Here is a 20,639-nt window from a genome sequence, read left to right on the forward strand (position 1 = left end):
AAAGTCAGCAGCAGATCCATGCACACCCATAAATCTGGTATATGAGAAAAGGCAACACTCTGTTAGAGGAGCAGAGTCACTCATTGAAACAATCAATGAGAAGGTATGAGATACTCACATCACACAGAAAAATCAAGGCAGGACCAAAGTACTACATATAAGGTGTGAAAATCCTTAAATATTTTAGAAGATAGAGAACATCTCTGACCTACATAACTACAGAACCAAAGTTAAAATATATTTCACAGAATAGGAGAAGATACGTCCAAGGCATGTTACAAAGGGTCATATCTATAAAATGTCAAGAACTCTCAGGATGGACATGTACACACTGCTATTTTAAAAAATAGATAACCTACAAGGACCTACTGTATAGCACAGGGGACTCTGCTCAGTATTATGTAACAACCTGAATGGGAAAAGAATTTGTGAAAGAATAGATACATGTGTAACTGAATTACTTTGCTGTACACCTGAAACTAACACATTGTTAATCACCTTTACTCCAATATAAAATAGTTGTTTTGTTTTTTTTTTTAAAGAACTTTCTAGACTTTGCTGGTGGTCCAGTGGTTAAGATTCTGCCCTCCCAATGTAGGGAGTGCAGGTTTGATTCCTGGTAAGGGAATCAAGATTCCACAGACAATAATAATAAAAGAACTCTCAAATGAGGAAGAAACAACTCAATATTTTTAAAAAAGGCGGCCAAGGTTATAAACAAACCACAGACCCATGGAAGCCTAAAAAGTAAACAAATGAAAAGCTGCGCAGCCTCACATGTCTCTACTGAAGCTGTTTTAGGCAAATTTCTTTCAGAATGAATGACGGAATTTGTAATGGTTTTTTGTTTTCAAGGATGAGGATGTAGAGATTGTGGTTAATGAACTAGGGCATTGGGTCATTTATGATACCCCTAACTCTGGGTTTTTCACAATGATGCTCTAGCAATTGCTGTGTTGTACAATTTTAGTACTTGATTAGTAATTGTTATTGGCTGATCACTGCTTATAGGTGTTGGAGTCATGATGGAGGTTACTCTGGTAACTAAATAGAATTATGCTCGGGAGGAGGTAATGAGGAATGAGAGGAAACAGTTCCCTCAGGCATTTTTGGTCTGATACAGTGTAGAGGTTTTTCTTTGGCTAAGAGAGATGGATTTGGGTAAAACATGTTGTAGTCAGAAGTGATGACACTGGTTTTTAGCTATCTGAAAAATTTAATGATAGTAAGGGGCGGTGCAGGATCATTGGAAAAGAGCCTAAGAGGTTAGAGAATTTGAAGAGGTTTGAACGATAATTCAACTTTAGATTTGGGGTAGTACGGTTGATTTCTAGGGCCAGAATAAAACCTGAAATAGTCACGGCCAGGGCAGCTCGTTTCCAATAACGAGGCATTGTTATTTGTGGAATTTTTGTGGGGGAGAACAGTGTTGGAGAGAAGGAATCCAGCGAAGATGCTTCCAGCTAATGGACGTTTGATGGAATGGATTAGGAGCAGGTGATTTTCATTGAGAAGAGAGAGAAGCAAGGTTGTTCTGGGAGTGGGAGGAAAATTTGCATGCTGTAGACAGCTGGGAGCAGTGTGGTAATGAGAGTGGTTAACAGGGCTCAGGCATCGGTTACAAGGAGTTAGCAGTTTTCATCATCAGGTCTTTGGAATAAGAACCGGTGAGGACGAGGCTTCCTGTTCTCGTGAGACTTCGGCGACGGGGGAGGTTGCGGTGAAAAGGTATGGCTTTCCATAAGCTTCCTGTTTTTTGAATGTCTTGTTCACCATTTAAATTGTGGAGCATGGATCCGGAGCTTGCAAATGCTATGGCTTTGAAGAAGGCATGTGTACACGTGTGCAGGAAGCTCAGTAAGGTTGACTCATGCCATCGTTGCCTTAAAGAGGCCTAGTTGGCTCAAGTGGAGAAAGCAGCCAGTTTTTGGACGTTATTTTGGGTGAGTCCAGTCTGGTGGGTCCATAGGGTCGCAGAGTCGGACAAGACACCAGCTACTGAGCACGCATACATGCACACATGGCTGTAAGCAGTGTGGTGGTGGCTCCAAAGCATATGTTCTCATTTGAATGAACTTATTGTTTCTATTAGGGCGTGAACGTGGGTAAGTAGAAAAATTCCTGTGACACATCTTGCACTTGAGTGGAGCAGGGCTGAATGGGGGGGCCCTCTTGCTGAGGGAATTCACGGAGGGAGGCCAAATGGGGTGGATTTTCCAGTTGCGGCTGGAAAACAAGCCCTATGAAGGGAAGCTGGGGTAATTTAAGCATAAAAATATGTTGTATATTTCATGTTAAGTTGAATAAGAGTCATGCTAATTGATACAAGAAATCCAGTATTTCCCATGCAGTTATATAAGATTACTTGAGGGAGGAGTTTCCTGGTGGCCTAATGGTTAGGATTCTGGGCTGTCATTGCTGGGGCCCAGATTTGAACCTTGGTCTGGGAACTAAAATCCCAGGAGCAGCCTAGTGGGATCAAAGGTGGGGGGGGGAGGATTGCTTGCAGGGCAGCTGGATTGGCTTCTGTTTGGCCATGTCATCATACAGTCAGTAAAAAGGTATAATTCCATCTCCTTATCCAGTGAGAAATTGGAAAAGGTTGTTGGCAGTACCAAGAATTAGTATTGTAATTAGAGGAGGAAGTATTTGAAAAATCGTTTCATGTTAGGGTCTGTGTGTATATATCACATTAAGAATTCTATAATCATGTAACAAGTATAGCTACTAATGCAAATATTATTGACGTCATCTCTTTTGAAGCTAGATGATCATTTGAAGGTTTGGACAGTGATTCATCGTCTGTTAGAAATCATTCTTGGCCTGCTGTGCCGTGCTTAGTCCCTCAGTTGTGTCTAACTCTTTACGACCCCATGGACTGTAGCCTGCCAGGCTCCTCTGTCCATGGAGATTGTCCAGGCAAGAATACTGGAGTGGGTTGCCACGCCCTTTTCCAGGGGATCTTCCCAACTCAGGGATCAAACCCAGGTCTCTCACACAGCAGGCAGATTCTTTACCGTCTGAGCCACCAGGGAAGCCCAAGAATACTGGAGTGGGTAGCCTATCCCTTCTCCAGGGGATCTTCTCGACCCAGGAATCAAACCGGGGTATCCTGCATTGCAGGTGGAATGGATGAATATTACTATAGGGATTTGACTGGTAATAAAAACATATGAGATAATGGCTTTTAGGTAGGTTGAATATATGTAACTTTAGAGTTTGTTATAATTGGTAGTGTTAATATAAATAGTCTAATTGCTGTAAAAGAGACAAATAAATGTATGCCTTTTATTTAGAGTTGCATGAGTGTTTGGCTCCTAAGACCAAGTGATGACTGTTGCCCTTTAAAAGTCTGAAAAAGACATCCTGTTAGGTCTGGAGGCCTGAATTAGCAGTTCTGGCGTACTTTCCTGGTAAATAAGAGAGTTTGAGCACAATAAATCTAGTGGGTTTTTTTTAAACTATGTTGGCAGTAGAGGGGCCAGCACATCATTTTGGGGATTGAGTGATAGGGGTAATAGGTAAGAGTTGGTGAATTAAAAGAGCATTTTCTCATGTCAGTGATTTTTTTTTTCCCCCAAAACGCATGCTTTATATTTAAATCTAAAATTCACGGGCTATAAAACACTTATTATAACAGTCAAACTTATAAACTCCTAGGTAGTTTATAAATATAGTGACTTGATATTATGGTTTAGTACAAGGGCTAATATATTAAGATCCTAAAAATGAAATTTCCACCTTATGAATTAAAGAATAAAATTATTTGAATACAATGCATAAGTAGACCCAAACTCTCTTGACTAGCTTGGCCTATTGATTTCCTCTGTTGTTTTCTGCTTCCAGTGTTGTTGATTTCTGATCTTTGGTTTTAATTATTTCCCTCATTTTGGGTTTATTATACACTTTTTTTTCTAATGTCTTATTTAGTTCCATTTTATTTATTTTTTCCTTGGAGTATAGTTGCTTCACATTGTCGTGTCAGTTTCTGCTGTACACATCGTGACTCAGCTCTAGGTATGCATATCTCCTCTGTGTCTCTCTGTGTCTCTGTGTCTCTCTGTCTCTCTCTCTCCCTCCCTCGCCTCCCTCTGCCCGCAGTCCCGCCCCTCTAGGTCATCACAGAGTGCCAAGTTGGGCTCCCTGTGCTGTAAGCAGCTTCCCGCTAGCTCACTGTTTACACATGGCAGTGTGTATATGTCAGTGCTGCTCCCTCTCCTTCCCTCCGCTCCGTGTCCACAGTTCTGTTCTGTAGTCTCTGTTCTGCATCTCTGATCCTGCCCTGCAAATTGGTTCATCAGTACCTTTTTTGTAGATTCTATATATATGCGTTAATACACGGTAATTGTGTTTCTGACTTCACTCAGTACGACAGACTCTGGGCTCATCACTGTCAGTGATGGCTTCATGTTAGGGCGTGATGTTTACCTTTGTGCTATGATGAGCGCATATAGGGGGTGTAAAGCAGTCATTACTATATTAATTCCTATGAGGATAATGGTGGTGTTTGATCATGAGAGGTGATAATACTACACATAATTCTCCAGTTAGGTTGATAGTTGGGGGCAGGGCTAAATCTGTAAGACATGCTAGGAGTCATCACGTTGCTGTGAACGAAGGTGTGTTTACAGGCCTTGTGCTGGGATGGTTGTTGGGCTGCAAATGCGTTGTTGGTGTGAGTTTCCTAGGAGACGGGTATAGTCTATGTGACACTGGAGGTGATGATTCAGGCAGCAGCGGCCCTGAAATCTGTGTGGATCCATAGCCTCCCACTATTACTAGTATGGCTGCAAGGACTGTGGACTCTGTCCTGGGGGGCTTCTGTGTGGGCTTTGGGTGATCAGAGCTGAAGGCCGTCACATGTTTTAACTGAGGTCTAGTCTGCCTTCTGAAAGTGAAAGTTAAAGCGAAAGTTAAGTCGCTCAGTCATGTCCGACTCTTTGCCACCCCGTGGACTGTAGCCCACCAGGCTCCTCCATCCATGGGATTCTCCAGGCAAGAATACTTGAGTGGGTTGCCATTTCCTTTTCCAGGGGATCTTCCCAACCCACGGATCAAACCCAGGTCTCCCACACTGCAGACAGATGCTTTACCTTCTAGTCCTATGAAAATGCTACATCAGGAGGTAGGTATTATGTGTGTTCGACATTGAATTATGAAGTTTAAAAAAAATTTTATTGAAATACAGTTGATTTACAGTGTTGTTACCTTCTGCCGTACAGCAAAGTGATTCTTATGCGTGTGTGTGTGCTAAGTCGCTTCAAGTCGTCTCTGACTCTTTGCGACCCTAGGGACTGTAGCCTTCAAGGATCCTCTGTCCATGGGATTCTCCAGGCAAGAATACTGGAGGGGGTTGCCATGCCCTCCTCCAGGGGATCTGCCCAACCGAGGGATTGAACCCATGTCTCTTATGGCTCCTGTATGTCAAGCTAGTTCCTTACCACTAGTGCCAGCTGGGACGCCATACACATGCATATGCTCTCTTTTAGTGTTCTCTTCTGTTACGGCTTATCACAGGATATTTAATATCATTCTCTGTACTATACAGGTGGACCTTGTTTATCCATCCTGTGTATAAAAGCTTGCCTCTGCCAACCCCAGCCTCTCACTCCACCCCTCCTCCAAGCCCGCCCCCTTTCGCATCCCCCAGCCTGTTCTGTGTCTGTGAATTCCTCAGTTTAATGAGCCCTCAGTGTTGTGGATATATCCTAGTGCTACTAAGAGGGGGAGGGACCCACTAGTGTGTAGAATAAGAAAGTCCTGCCTGAAGTTGTTCTCTCTGATTACCCCCATTGAGGAATGACAAGTGTCAGAACACTAGTTGCTTCAAATAAAATATAAAATAGTGTTTGTTCCATGGCAGCCAATGTTAAGATCAGCAACATTTGTAATATTACTAGCATGGTGATGGAGAGTTTCTAGGGGGCGGTTCGGGATTCTTTGGACAGGCAGGATTGGCTGTCTAGAAGTGTGAGTGGCAAAGTCCTGTTGTTAAAACTGATTGTGCTGCTCAGAGGGAGTCACAGAAGAAACTAGTGAGGAGTTGAGATCGTTCTCATTAAATTGAGAAGAAATAGGCTTATTCCACTAATAATTCCATTCCATTAAGCTCTGGGCTTCAGGGTTAATTCAGCTGGTATTAATTTTTGTTATTAGAATCGTGTTAGTGGTATTAATATAATTATAGAGTTAATTTTAACATTGGAAAAACTAAGATTTTGTACCTAGTTGATGCCATACATGTTTGATCTGTTACTAATGAGGATAGTTCAGGTGCTGTTTCTCATGCTCCGAATACTCACAGAACAATGGGTATTCTACTAGCTAGACTTAAACGTGTGTTTAGAATTATTAGCTTTGCTATCATGAATAGTGATATTATTCCTTCAAGGCATCATATCTAGTAAGGATATTGAGGTCAATATATTAATAATCCTACAAGAGATAAGTGTACATGCCTTAGTAATATTTATGTATACTAAAAGGCACTAGATAATTATGAACTTAATCATACTGTAATGAGTCAATATTATTTTAGTTTAAGTTAATGATCATATTCAGTTTATTCTAGTCCTTTTTGGGTGCATGTGTAGACCAAACTAATTGCTGTTGATGCAATTAGAAACAGGGGTTTGATGAGCATAGTTTGCTTTTTAAAAACATTTTTTGGAGTAGAGTTGATGTTTGTTAGTTTCAGCGTAGAGCAAAGTGATTCAGCAGATTCCTTACCATCTGAGCCACCAGGGAAGCCCAGCACTTACGCATATATTCACTCTTTTCCAGATTCTCTTTTTATATAAGTTATCATAGAAAATGGAGTAGAGTTCCCTGTGCTATACAGTAGGTCCTTGTTAGTTATCTATCTTACATGTAGTAGTGTGTGTATGTTAATCCCAGGGTCCTGTTTATCCCCTCTGCTTACATTTCTCCTTTGGCTACCATGAGTTTGCTTTCCATGTCTGTAGGTCTGTTGCTGTTTTGTAAATGAGTTCAATTGTGTCCGTTTTTCTTAAATTAGACTCACATGTGAGTCATGTCATATGACATCTGTCCTTGGCTGTCTGACTTATCTCACTTAGTATGATAATCTCGAGGTCCATCCATGTAGCTGCAGATGTCATTATTTCATTCTTTTTTATGGAGTAATATCCCGTCGTGTATATGTACCACATCTTCCATTCCTCTGTTGATGGACATTTAGATTGCTTTCCTGTCTTGCCTATTGTAAATAGTGCTGCAGTGAACCTTGGGATGCATATGTCCTTTCAGTTTATGATTTTCTCCAGATAATGCTCAGGAGTGATATTGCTGGATAATATGGTAATTCTGTTTTTAGTTTTTAAAGGAACCTCCGTACTGTTCTCCATAGTGGCTGCATCACTTTACACTCCCATCAACAGTGTAGGAGGGTTCTCTTTTCTCCATACCCTCTCTAGCATTTATTGTTTCTAGACTTCTTGATGATGGCTGTTCTGGCAAGTGTGAGGTGAGACCTCATTGTACTTTTGTGTGTCTCTGATAGTGATGTTCAGCATCCTTAGTAATAGGTACATAATAGTCATACCAAGTTTGCAAAATGTCAGTATCAGGCAGCAGCTACTTGAAAGTCAAAGTGGTGATTAGATGTGAAGTGAAATTTTAAATAGTCTAAGAAGCAGATGATCAGGAAAGTAGAATCAATCATTACATGTTGGCTGGGGAATCCTGTAGCCATGAAGTATCATTACATGTTGGCTGGGGAATCCTTTAGCCGTGAAGTAAGCTGATCCATATATCCTATCTGAAATTGCAAGAGGTGTTTCCTACTATTCTGAGGTTTGTGAAATGTGTAGTAAACACCCCAGACAGTTGTCACAGTTTGTTGCTCAGTTGCTCAGTCATATCTGACTCTTAACAGCCCCATAGACTGTAGCCCACCAGGCTCCCACCAGATTTTTTTCCTGGCAAGAATATTAGAGTGGGTTCTCATTTCCTCCTCCAGGGGATCTTCCTGACCCAGGGATCAAACCTGTGTCTCCTGCATTGGTAGGCAGATTCTTTACCACTGAGCCACCTGGAAAGCCCCAGGCAGTTCTTGGAGGGTGTGTCTTCTGTGAGTCTATGGCAGGCACAAGTGCTGAGTGCCTCAGTGGCTAGTGGGACTGAGGTGTTGAGGGGTGGTCCTCTAGTGGGTTTAGAGGGTGAATGCTTGGGGTCAGCATCCACCTAGCCCAGGTATGGGGGCAAAGCTTGAATAATGGAAGACTCAGAAAATGGTGGTATTAAAGAGGACTTCTGAAATCATGAAAAGTATTAATCTTGATCATTGATTGTAGAAAGTGATAAACATCTTTTACTGTTGTGACTGTGTAACTATTACTCATTTAATACTATTGTATCATGATTGGTCAACAGAAAAATAATAGAATTCTATATCACCAAAACTAGCATTTAATAGAAAAACCTGTAATCACTTTTTAAATCCAGATGCATATCAGAATTAACTTGGAATTTTTTGAAAAATACAAAAGCCAAGGTATTACTTTTTTTCTCCAAAGCTCCAGATATGTTTCTAATGAGCAGCCATGTTTAAAAACAACTGGACTATATGATAATCTTTTACTTTTATCTAGTTTATTTCACTTTCTTTATTTCATATTCAGTGCTCCCATTTCATTTAGTTTATGTTTTCCAGTTTCTCTGTCTCTTCTGTTTTTTTTATTTTCTTTCTCAAGCGTAGTGGGAAAACTTTTGCATACATATGTATTAAATTGTGTATGGGGGATTCCCTGGTAGCTCAGCTTGTAAAGAATCTGCCTGCAAGTGTGAGACCTGGTTTGATTCCTGAGTCAGGAAGATCCCCTGGAGAAGGGATAGACTACCCACTCAAGAATTCATGGGCTTCCCTTGTGACTCAGATGATAACGAATCCACCTGCAATGCAGGAGACCTGGATTTGAACCCTGTGTTGGGAAGATCCCCTGGAGGAGGGCATGGCAACCCACTTCAGTGTTCTTGCCTGGAGAATCCCATGGACAGAGGAGCCCTGTGGACTGCAGTCCATGGTGTCACAAAGAGTCAGACATGAGTGAGAGTCTAAACACATGTAAATAGTGTGTATAATACATATATTTTAGAAAACTTATGAACTTTTGCCTAACTAAAAAATTTAAGACATTTTGATTCTACTTGTTTGACTTAGTATGAATAGAATGCTATATTTCTAATTAAAAAAAACATGCAACAAGTAATAAAGTTTTACTGTATAACACAGGAAACTAATCAACAGCTTATAATAACATTTTATAAATAAAAATAATCTGAAAAATAATATGTGTATGTGTATAACTGAATCACCTTGCTGTGCACCTGAAACATTGTAAGTCAACTGTGCTTCAATAAAATATGTTTATTAAACAAACAAACAAAAAGAATTAGTCCAGATCGAAGTCCTCTTTGAACAGTTGGTGTAGGATGGCCTTGGCAGGTGCTTTCTTGGACAATGTCTCATCATCAGTATGTTGTGAGAGTGTTAGTAGACTTGTGAGAATTCTCGTGTTGAACTGAAATCCTATGACGAGGCCAGGTGTTGTTAAGAGAGCTGAAGGAGCTCCTGAAAGGAATCAAGGACTGAGATTTACTTGGACATGCATGGGTTTGATGGGTCATGATGTGTTGTGTATGCATGTGAGAGTTGGACTGTGAAGAAAGCTGAGCGCCGAAGAATTGACACTTTTGAACTGTGGTGTTGGAGAAGACTCTTGCGAGTCCCTTGGACTGCAAGGAGATCCCACCAGTCCATTCTGAAGGAGATCAGCCCTGGGATTTCTTTGGAAGGAATGATGCTAAAGCTGAAACTCCAGTACTTTGGCCACCTCATGCAAAGAGTTGACTCATTGGAAAAGACTCTGATGCTGGGAGGGATTGGGGGCAGGAGGAGAAGGGGACGACAGAGGATGAGATGGCTGGATGGCATCACCGACTCGATGGACGTGAGTCTGAGTGAACTCCGGGAGTTGGTGATGGCCAGGGAGGCCTGGCGTGCTGCGATTCATGGGGTCGCGAAGAGTCGTACACGACTGAGCGACTGAACTGAACTGATGTGTTGCCATGTCAGTAGAGACTTACTAGTAGGGTGACTGCATAGCTTGAACTAGTGGGACAGCAAACTCGGGGATCATGAGTGGAATGAGAATGGTCACTGCCATAGGGCTGTGCTGCCCTGATATGTAGCAGCGCAGGAGCTCCCCCCCATTCAGTGAATTAACGAGCGCCCTGCTCCAGTATTGGCTGTTAATCATATGGCTGAGGCTGTGGGTTCACTAAACAGGCTCACAGTTGTGATGAGGACTAGCACAGGGATGAGATGACCTGGGGTTCCTTGTGGTACAAAGTAATCCAAGGATGCTTTTGTTATGTGGGGAAAAGCAGGCATTACAGTTCCTGCTCCTGGAGGGATCGCTGGACCTGAATGTGTTGGGGGTTGTGTGGTGGGTGAGGGAGGGTGGTAGGATCCTAGTAAACTTGTTGACCCAATAAACAGAGTGAGTGAGTGAAATACTCGTGTTCAGGTCTGTCCTCTGAGATTGTAAATGGCTATTATTTGGGAGTTTTTTGATTAATTGGAGTATAGTTGCCTGACATTGTTGTTAGTTTCTACCAAACAGCAGAAACAATCAGCCATACATATACATGTATCCCCTCTTTTTGGGATTTCCTTTCCATTCAGGTCACCACAGAGCATTAAGCAGCGTGCCTTGTGCTACATAGTCAGTTCTCGTTAGTTATCTACTTTATATATAGTGTCAATAGTGTGTATGTGTCGATCTCAAGCTCCCGATTCATCCCACCTCTCTTGCCCCCAACTCGTATCCATAATGTTTGTTGTGCCTGTTTCTGTTTCTGCTTTGCAAATTAGATCATCTGTACTATTTTTCTAGATTCCACATATGCATTCATATACTATATTTTTCTCTTTCTGACTTCATTCCGTATAACAGTCTCTACGTCCAGCCACGTCTCTTGAAATGACTCAGTTTTCTTGCACCTTATGGCCGAGTGATATGAATGGCTGTTATTTATTTTGCTGTGAGTTGGAGGCATCATTGTTGAGTAGAAGTGATGTGGTTATAGACTTGTGGTGTAGGTGTGGGGAATACAGTTCTTGGGACTAGACCAATGAAGATAACAAGAGAAGTCCTGTTATTGTTGGGGTAATGAATGAGGCCAATAAATTTTAGTTCATTTTCTTTCTCAAGGGATGGATTGTTTTTTGCATTTGAGTGAGTTTTAATTCTAGGTTTATGTAATAAACGTATTTTAAAATTATTCATTGGACTGTAATAAATAGGCCTAGAATGATTGAAATAGTAATGAATTGATGTCTCTAGTTGCAGCAAATCATTAAGGGGAGATTTTAACTCCCATCTTTAACTGAAGAGGTTCATGCTGTTTAGCTTCTTAGTGGATTTATGATATTTATGTGGACCATTTCTCAAAATATCCTAGTGGAACTAATTCCAGGACGATAGATATGAAGCTGTGATTTGATCTACAAATTCCTGAGCACTGACCATAGCATAGGCCTCGCTGTGTTGATACAAGGGTTGTTTGGTTTAAGATGCTCCTGGAAGAGCATCTATCTCTTTTTAGACCCGATGAAGGGCCAGCTCATGAGTATAAAACATCTTTAGAGGAGACTGAGATTCTCTTGTCATTTCTATGAGTAGAACCACTCGATTATCTCCTTCTAAGCAATCGCAGTTCTCCAGGCTTTAGGTCTGATTAGGGATCATAGAGGGGTCAGAATTGAAAGCTTCATAATCAGTGTATTCGTAACTCCAGTCTCATTGTTGCTCTACAGTTTTTAGGATCAGAAAAGGATGAATCGGTAACAGTGGCAAGGCAATTAAGATGAGGATGATGACTGGTAAAATTGTTCAGACTGTTTCAACTTCTTATGCATCTCTTGTGTTTGTATGTGTGTGTTTAGTCATTAGCATGAGTGAAAGTGAAAATCTCTCAGTTGTGTCCGACTCTTTGTGACCCCATGGTCTATAGCCTGCCAGGCTCCTCTGTTCATGGAATTCTCCAGGCAAAAATACTGGAGTGGGTAGCTGTTCCCCTTCTGCAGGGGATCTTCCCGACCCAAGGTTCAAACCCAGGTCTGCCACATTGCAGGTGGATTCTCTACTGTCTAAGCTTTAGTCACTAGCATGAGTGATATAAAAAACCAGAGAGCTAATGAAAAAAATGATGATTCATATGTGATCATGAAAATGTAGGAGCTCTTCTGTGATGGGTTATATTGCCTCTTGAAAGTCTAGTGGAAAAGGATATGCCATGGAGAGAGAGTGAGTTTTCACCTGTATTTTAAGTTGAACAAAGTTATGTAATTTTTACTCTATCTCATTTATTGAGAAGTGCATAATTATCATGGTGTTTGCTTGAAACCAGTAGAAGAGGGTGTGATTCCTTCCTTTCCTAATTATTTTAGACTGATGTAAGTGGGTTCTTCAAATGTGTGATGTGGTGGAGGGCCTCGATGTAATTACTCTGAGTTTGGAAAGTTATTCTACTGTTGAGACCTCTTGTTGTGATGCAAATGTTTCTCAGATTATGAAAATTATTAGTATGAGTGCTGTAAGTGGAAGGCAGGAACCTGTTGATGAAATGGTATTTTATGTTGTGTGGGCACAAAAGTAGTAGGAAAATCCTGGTGGTATTCCAGATAAACCAAGAAAATGTTTTTGGAAGGAGGTTTTATTTGCACCTATAAATAGCATTACAAAATGTATTTTTCTCCTGTTGGATTGAGTGTTTAACCCAGGAGTAGCGGGAATCAATGTACAAAGCCTCCTGTGATAGCAAAAACACCTCTATTGACAATGATGAGGTCGTTTAGTCACCAAGTTATGTCTGACTCTGTCACCCCATGGATTATAGCCTGCCAGACTCCTCTGTCCATGGGATTTCCCAGTCAAGAAAACTGGAGTGAGGGTGGGGAAGAAAAAAAAAAAAAAAGAAAACTGGAGTGGGTTGCCATTTCCTTCTCCAGGGGATCTTCCCCACCCAGGGATCGAACCTGCATCTCCTGCATTGGCAGGTGGATTCTTTACCACTGAACTACCAGGGAAGCACCTCTATGGTGATACATAGTGAAAAACTACAACTATGCAATGTGTATTGTGAAGGACAATATCTAGGGATGAGCTGGTGATAACAATTCCTGTTAAACTGCTGCTGCTGCTGCTAAATCACATCAGTCGTGTCCGACTCTGTGCGACCCCGTAGATGGAAGCTCACCAGGCTCCTCTGTCCCTGGGATTCTCCAGGCAAGAATACTGGAGTGGGTTGCCATTTCCTTCTCCATCCTGTTAAACTACCTATTGTCAAAAGGAAAAGAAATCCTAGGGCTCCTAGTAGACGATCATTTGCTGTTATCTCTGTGAATAGTTGCTCCTCTGCTGCTGCTGCTCAGTCGCTTCAGTTGTGTCCGACTCTGTGTGACCCCATAGAGGGCAGCCCACCAGGCTCCCCATCCCTGGGATTCTCCAGGCAAGAACACTGGCGTGGGTTGCCATTTCTTTCTCCAATGCATGAAAGTGAAAAGTGAAAGTGAAGTCGCTCAGTCATGTCTGACTCTTAGCGACCCCATGGACTGCAGCCCACCAGGCTCCTCCATCCATGGGATTTTCCAGGCAAGAGTACTGGAGTGGGGTGCCATTGCCTTCTCCATATAGTTGCTAGTCAGCTAAATACTTTTACTCTACGGTAGGAATAATTGTGGTAGCTGACATAAGATATGCTTGTGTATCAACATCTGTACCTACTGTGAATATATGATGGGCTCAAAGGATAAATTCTAGAAAGCTGATGGATATCATGGCTCAAACTCTGCCCATCTATCCTGAGGGATTTTTTTTTTCCTGAGACTGTACTTGCAAGATTATTCCAAATCCTAGTAAAATAAGGATATAAACTTCAGGATAATTAAAGAATCAGAATAAGTGTTGAATATAATTGGGTCTCCTTCTCCTCCTGCAGGACCAAAAAATATATTGTGTTTAGAATGTGGTCTGTTAATAAGAAGGTCATTCCAGCTGCTGATACCAGTAATGATGATGATAGGAATATAGCTGTCATCAGTACAGATGATACGGATAATGGTGTTACCTGTATTGAGATGGTTTTGTATGGATGATTGCACTAATGATATTAGTCCGCCTAGGACTAAAGAAGCACCTGCCAAATGTAGGGGGGGAGTGGTAAGGTCACTGGAATCTCCTGTGTGAGCTTGATTTTCGGCTATAGGTGGACACACAGTTCAGCCTCTGCCGGCACCCACGTCAGCCACTGATGTTGTAAGAAGGAGTGTGGGCCTCTGAGTTTTGTCGGTCTTTTAACTATTTTGAGGCTTTCAGTGGCTAAGCTGAAGATCTCACATGGTAAATGTCACACTGCACTTGAAACTACGTGGGTTACTTTCAAAATATCTTTTGATACTGATTTCTAACATAATTCCGCAGTGGCAAGAGAAAAAACTCCATGATTTCAAATCCTTTAGACCATGAAAATTTTGTCCCTTGTTTTATGTCCCTGGATATGTTCCACTCTCTCCTGGTCTATAGTCTATGGGAACTTGAATAGAATTTGTTTCGTGCTGTTGTGTGGAAATTGTATACATCTTAATTATGTTGAAAAAATACACAATTAAAGGCTTTGTGGTCTAGACAATTGTATTTATGTCATGAATATAATACACAAGATATAATCAGTCTGTTGCTGCTGCTGCTGCTAAGTCACTTCAGTCGTGTCCGACTCTGTGTGACCCCATAGACGGCAGCCCACCAGGCTCCCCCATCCCTGGGATTCTCCAGGCAAGAACACCGGAGTGGGTTGCCATTTCCTTCTCCAACGCATGAAAGTGAAGTCGCTCCATTGTGTCCGACTCTTAGCGACCTCGTGGACTGCAATACTTATTAGAGTTTCGGTATCTCTACATTTGGGCATTTAAGATTCTTTTGTATTTATTTGAAACAGCTAGATACTTCATTACTTACTTGTCTAATTAGAAAAACTTGAGTTTATTAAAGACCTGGTCATTTAATGATCCTTAATACTGTAGTTAATACGTCAACTGATTTTCCTCAATGATATAAATTTGCACTAAAAGTATGATTCGAAAATGAAAAATAAATGGGAAGGCAACAGTTTTTGGATGTTATTTGGGGTGAGAACACATACTGCTGTTAATAGTGTGGCGATTCTCCTCAGCATAATGTTGTTTGAATGGATGTGTTCCTTTTTTACTGGGAGTAAAAGCAAATAAATAGAAAAATGCCTGCTTGCAAGTCTTGTGCTTGATTGGAGTAGGGCTGAGAAGAGGTAGTGGGGAGCTTTTGCTGAGGGAGTTCAAGCTGGGAAGCCAAATGGGGTGGGTTTTCCATCTGCGGCTGGAAAACAAGTCCTCTGAAAGGTAAGTTAGGATAGTTTAGACGAAGGAAAAATTTGTTGTAAATCCTATACGTTTAACTTGAATAAGAATCATGCTATTGATAAAATAAATTGGATATCTCTGATGAGATTATATAAATTTACTTGCAAAGGAGCTGGATTTGAGTTACCTCCTGCTCAGTCATGCCATCATCCCTCAGTAAAAAAAGATATAATTCCAACTCCTCCTCATCCAATAGAAAGTTGGAGAAGATTGTTGGCAGTTCCAAGAATTAGCACTATCACTAGACAGAGGGGGAAGTATTTGAAAACTTGGTTCGTGTTCAGGTCTGTGTGTATGTATCATATTGAGAATTCTATAATAGATCATGTAACAAGGACAGCTACTGGTGTGAACATTATTGAAGTCATCTCTTATGAAGCTGAGTGATCATTCGAAAGTTTGGTGATTCAGTGTCCGTTTGAAGTCATTATTTCTTGGCTTGAGTGAATGAATATTATTGTGGGGATTAAACTGGTAATAAAAGCGTATAAGAGTGGCTTTTATGTAGGATGGGTGTATGTTAGGAGATGTTACAGTACGTGTTTATACTTGGTAGTGTTGATATAAATTGTGTAACTCGTGCGAAAGAGGCAAATAAGATTACTCCTTGTGTTTGGAGCTGCATCAGTGTTTTGACTCCTGAGATTAACGGATGATGATTATGCTTTAAAAGCCTGAAAAGGCCATCCTGTTAGGCATGGGGGCTTCAATTAGCAGTTCTCAAATGCTTTTTCAATAAATAAGAAGGTTTGAGCTTCTGTTACTAGATTAACAATCCTCATGGGTTCTTTAACATTGTATTTACAGTCAAAGGACCCCCAAATAATTATGGGGTTGAGTGACAGGAGTCAGAGAGGGAAGAGGTAGAGAGTTACAAGGGCATTTTCTCATGTCTGTGATGGTTTAATGTTAGGAGTGTGATATGTATAATTACCTCATTGTGTTATAATAGGGAGTGTAAAGCAGTCATTTCTATAGTAATTCCTATGATGATAATGGTGATGTTTGATCATGAGAGAGGTGATATTACAAATAATTCCCCAGTTGAGTTGGTAGTTGAGGGCGGGGCTAAGTCTGCAGGGCTTGCTAGGAGTCCTCCTGTTGTGAATGGGAGGAGCATTTGTAGACCTCATGCTGGGGTGGCTGGGCTGTGGATGTGTTGCTGTGAGATTGCTGGGAGAAGGGTATAGTTGCTGTGATATGGGGGTGATTATCAGGGCAGCAGCTGCTCCATAGCTTCAGGGTGTTTGGATGAGAAAGGCTAGTGCTGCATGGCTGACAAGAATGCAGTGAGTGGCTGTAAGTCTGTTTGGTGTAAACCCTTTGAGCGAGTGAGGTTTATTCCGCAGAAGGAAAGAATGAGAAAGGGATCTGCCCTGAAATCTGTACGTGGGTTTGAAATGGTTTTGACCGTACACGCTGTAGCTGCCCTGTAAAATTACTAGTATGGCTGCAGGCCTGTGGACCCTGCCGGGGGCTTCTGTGTAGGCTTTGGATGGTCAGGGCTGAAGGTCAGAGGTGTTTTTTTTTCTGAAGGCTGTTATGCATGTTAGTCCCATGAAAATGTTAGATTAGGAGTCCAGTATTAATTTGTATTCAGTGTTGAATTATTAAGAAGTTTGAATTTAATTTATTTTTAATTGGAGGGTAATTGCTTCACAGTGTTGTATTGGTTTCTGCTGTACAACAGTGTGGATCAGCCATGAGTATACATACATTCCCCTCCCTCTTAACCCTTTCTCTCACCCCTCCCTCTCACCCCACCAGGTCATCACAGACCTAAGCTCTGTGTGTTACACATCAACTTCCTGCTAGCTATCTGTTTTACATATGGTAATGTATATAGTTGATGTACAATACTGTATTAATTTCTGCTGTACAGTAGAGTTGATTCTTTTTTGTCGGACTTCCCTGGTGGCTCAGCTGGTAAAGAATCCACCTGCAGTGTGGGAGACCTGGGTTCAAACCCTGATTTGGGAAGATCCCCTGGTGAAGGGAAAGGCTACCCACTCCACTGTTCTGGTCTGGAGGATTCCATGGACTATGCAGTCCACTTTCACTTTCGTACAGTCCACAGGGTCATAAAGAGCTGGACACAACGGAGTGACTTTCACGTCACTTTGCCATTGTGGTCTATCACAGGATACTGGATATAGTCCCCTCTGCTGTACAACAGGACTCTGTTCATTCACTCTGTATGTAATAGCTCACATCTGCTAACCCCAGCCTCCTGTACTGTCCCTCCCCCAGCCCTCACCCTTGGCAACCACCAGTCTCTTCTGTTTGTCCATGAATTATTAAGCAGTTTCATGAGCCTGTAGTCTTGTGGTTATATCCTAGGGCTATGTGGAGTGGGAGGGATCCTACCAGTGTGTGGAACAAAAAAGTGTATATATTCAGATCCTGTCTGGAGTTGTTCTGTTTGGTTACCCCACTGGGTAATGACAGTAAATGTTAGAACTAGTATTGTTTCAAATAAAATGTAAAATAGGGTTTGTTCTATGGCAGCCAATGTTAAGACTAGGAATATTTGTAATATTACTAGTATGTTGATGGAGATTTGGGGGGAGGTTTAAGGACTCTTTGGACAGGTGGATTGGCTAGCTAGAAGTGTGAGTGACAAAGTCCTGTTGTTAAAGCTGATGAGGGAGTCACAGAAAAAGCTCGGGAAAAGTTGAGGCTGTTCTTATTAAATTAACTGAAAATAAACAGGCTTATTCCACTAATCCGTAAGCTGTGGCCGGTAGCGTTAATTAGGATGATATTATTCTTTGAGAATCGTGTTAGTGGTACTAATGTTGGCATAATGATTTTTATCATTGGAGAAGGTTAAGATTTTGTAGCTAGTTGGTGCCACACACGTTTGATGCTGTTACTAATAGGAATAGTCCAAGTGCAGTTCACAAGCTGCAGATACTAGGAGGACAGTGGTATTTTGCTGGCTGGACTGAAATGTGTTTTTAGAACTATTAGTGTTGCTCTCATGAACAGTGATCATATTATTCCTTCTTGGCATAATAGTGAGGCTATTAGGTGAGACCAGTATGGGAATAATCCTATAAGAGATACTGTACATGCTATGATAATATATATACTAAAGACATTTGATAATTATGAACTCAATCATAATCTACTGGGTGTGTGTATACATTTATACATTCATTCATTTTAGCTTAAACTAATGATCATATTCAGTTGATTCTAGTCCTTTTTGGGTTCATCCATCAGTTCAGTTCAGTTGCTCAGTTGTGTCTGACTCTTTGCAACCCCATGGACTGCAGCATGCCAGGCCTCCCTGTCCATCACCAACTCCTGGAGTTTACCCAAACTCATGTCCATTGAGTCAGTGATGCCATCCAACCATCTCATCCTCTTTCGTTCCCTTCTCTTCCCGCCTTCAATCTTTCCCAGCATCAGGGTCTTTTCAAATGAGTCAGTTCTTCGCATCAGGTGGCCAGAGTATTGGAGTTTCAGTTTCAACATCAGTCCTTCCAATGAACACTCAGGACTGATCTCCTTTAGGATGGACTGGTTGGATCTCCTTGCAGTCCAAGGGACTCTCAAGAGTCTTCTCCAACACCACAGTTCAAAAGCATCAATTCTTCGGTGCTCAGCTTTCTTTATAGTCCAACTCTCATATCCATACATGCTGCTGCTGCTGCTAAGTTGCTTCTGTCGCGTCCAACTCTGTACGACCCCATAGACGGCAACCCACCAGGCTCCCCCGTCCCTAGGATTCTCCAGGCAAGAACACTGGAGTGGGTTGCCATTTCCTTCTCCAATGCATGAAAATGAAAAGTGAAAATGAAGTCGCTCAGTCGTGTCTGACTTGTAGCAGCCCCATGGACTGCAGCCCACCAGGCTCCTCCGTCCATGGGATTTTCCAGGCAAGAGTACTGGAGTGGGTTGCCATTGCCTGCTCTGTATCCATACATGACTATTGGAAAAACCAAATCGTTGACTAGATGAACCTGCGTTGGCAAAGTAATGTCTCTGCTTTTTAATATGTTGTCTAGGTTGGTCATGACTTTTCTTCCAAGCAGCAAGCATCTTTTAATTTCATGGTTGCAGTCACCATCTGTAGGGATTTTGGAACCCCAAAAAATAAAGTCTCTCACTGTTACCATTGCTTCCCCATCTATTTGCCATGAAATGATGGGACCGGATGCCATGATCTTAGTTTTCTGAATGTTGAGCTTTAAGCCAACTTTTTCACTCACCTCTTTCACTTTCATCAAGAGGCTCTTTAGTTCTTCTTCACTTTCTGCTATAAGGGTGGTGTCATCTGCATATCTGAGGTTATTGATATTTCTCCTGGCAATCTTCATTCCAGCTTGTTCTTCCTCCAGTCCAGCGTTTCTCATGATGTATTCTGCATATAAGTTAAACAAGCAGGGTGACAATATACAGCCTTGACATACTCCTTTTCCTATTTGGAACCAGTCCGTTGTTCCATGTCCAGTTCTAACTGTTGCTTCTTGACCTGCATACAGACTTTTCAGGAGACAGGTCAGGTGGTCTGGTATTCCCGTCTCTTGAAGAATTTTCCAGAGTTTGTTGTGATCCACACAGTCAAAGACTTTGGCATAGTCAATAAAGCAGAAATAGATGTTTTTTCTGCAACTCTCTCACTTTTTCAATGATCCAGCAGATGTTGGCAATTTGATCTCTGGTTCCTCTGCCTTTTCTAAATCCACCTTGAACATCTGGAAGCTCATGATTCATGTATTGTTGAAGCCTGGCTTGGAGAATTTTGAGCATTACTTTGCTAGCATGTGAGATGAGTGCAATTGTGCAGTAGTTTGAGCATTCTTTGACATTGCCTTTATTTAGGACTGGAATCTTTTCTAGTCCTGTGGCCACTGCTGAGTTTTCCAAATTTGCTGACATATTGAGTGCAGCACTTTCACAGCATCATCTTTCAGGATTTGAAATAGCTTAGCTGGAATTCCATCACCTCCACTAGCTTTGTTCGTAGTGATGCTTCCTTAGGCCCACTTGACTTCACATTCCAGGCTGTCTGGCTCTAGGTGAGTGATCACACCATCATGATTATCTGGGTCGTGAAGATCTTTTTTGTACAGTTCTTCTGTGTATTCTTGCCACCTCTCCTTAATATCTTCTGCTTCTGTTAGGTCCACACTATTTCTGTCCTTTATTG

General features: G+C 41.6%; 1 long non-coding RNA gene across 1 annotated transcript in view; it reads left to right on the top strand.

Annotated features, from left to right (window-relative positions):
• Positions 1–495: 495 nt before the first annotated feature.
• LOC123331048 overlaps positions 496–20,639 on the top strand; it is a 42,051-nt gene continuing 21,907 nt past the window's right edge. Inside the window, exons 1-2 of the long non-coding RNA XR_006547500.2 lie at positions 496–1,728; positions 5,034–5,125. This is a non-coding gene — a long non-coding RNA (uncharacterized LOC123331048). The remainder of the gene's footprint in view (positions 1,729–5,033; positions 5,126–20,639) is intronic.

The sequence above is a fragment of the Bubalus bubalis genome, chromosome 21, assembly GCF_019923935.1.
Source record: "Bubalus bubalis isolate 160015118507 breed Murrah chromosome 21, NDDB_SH_1, whole genome shotgun sequence".
NCBI classification, from domain to species: domain Eukaryota; kingdom Metazoa; phylum Chordata; class Mammalia; order Artiodactyla; family Bovidae; genus Bubalus; species Bubalus bubalis.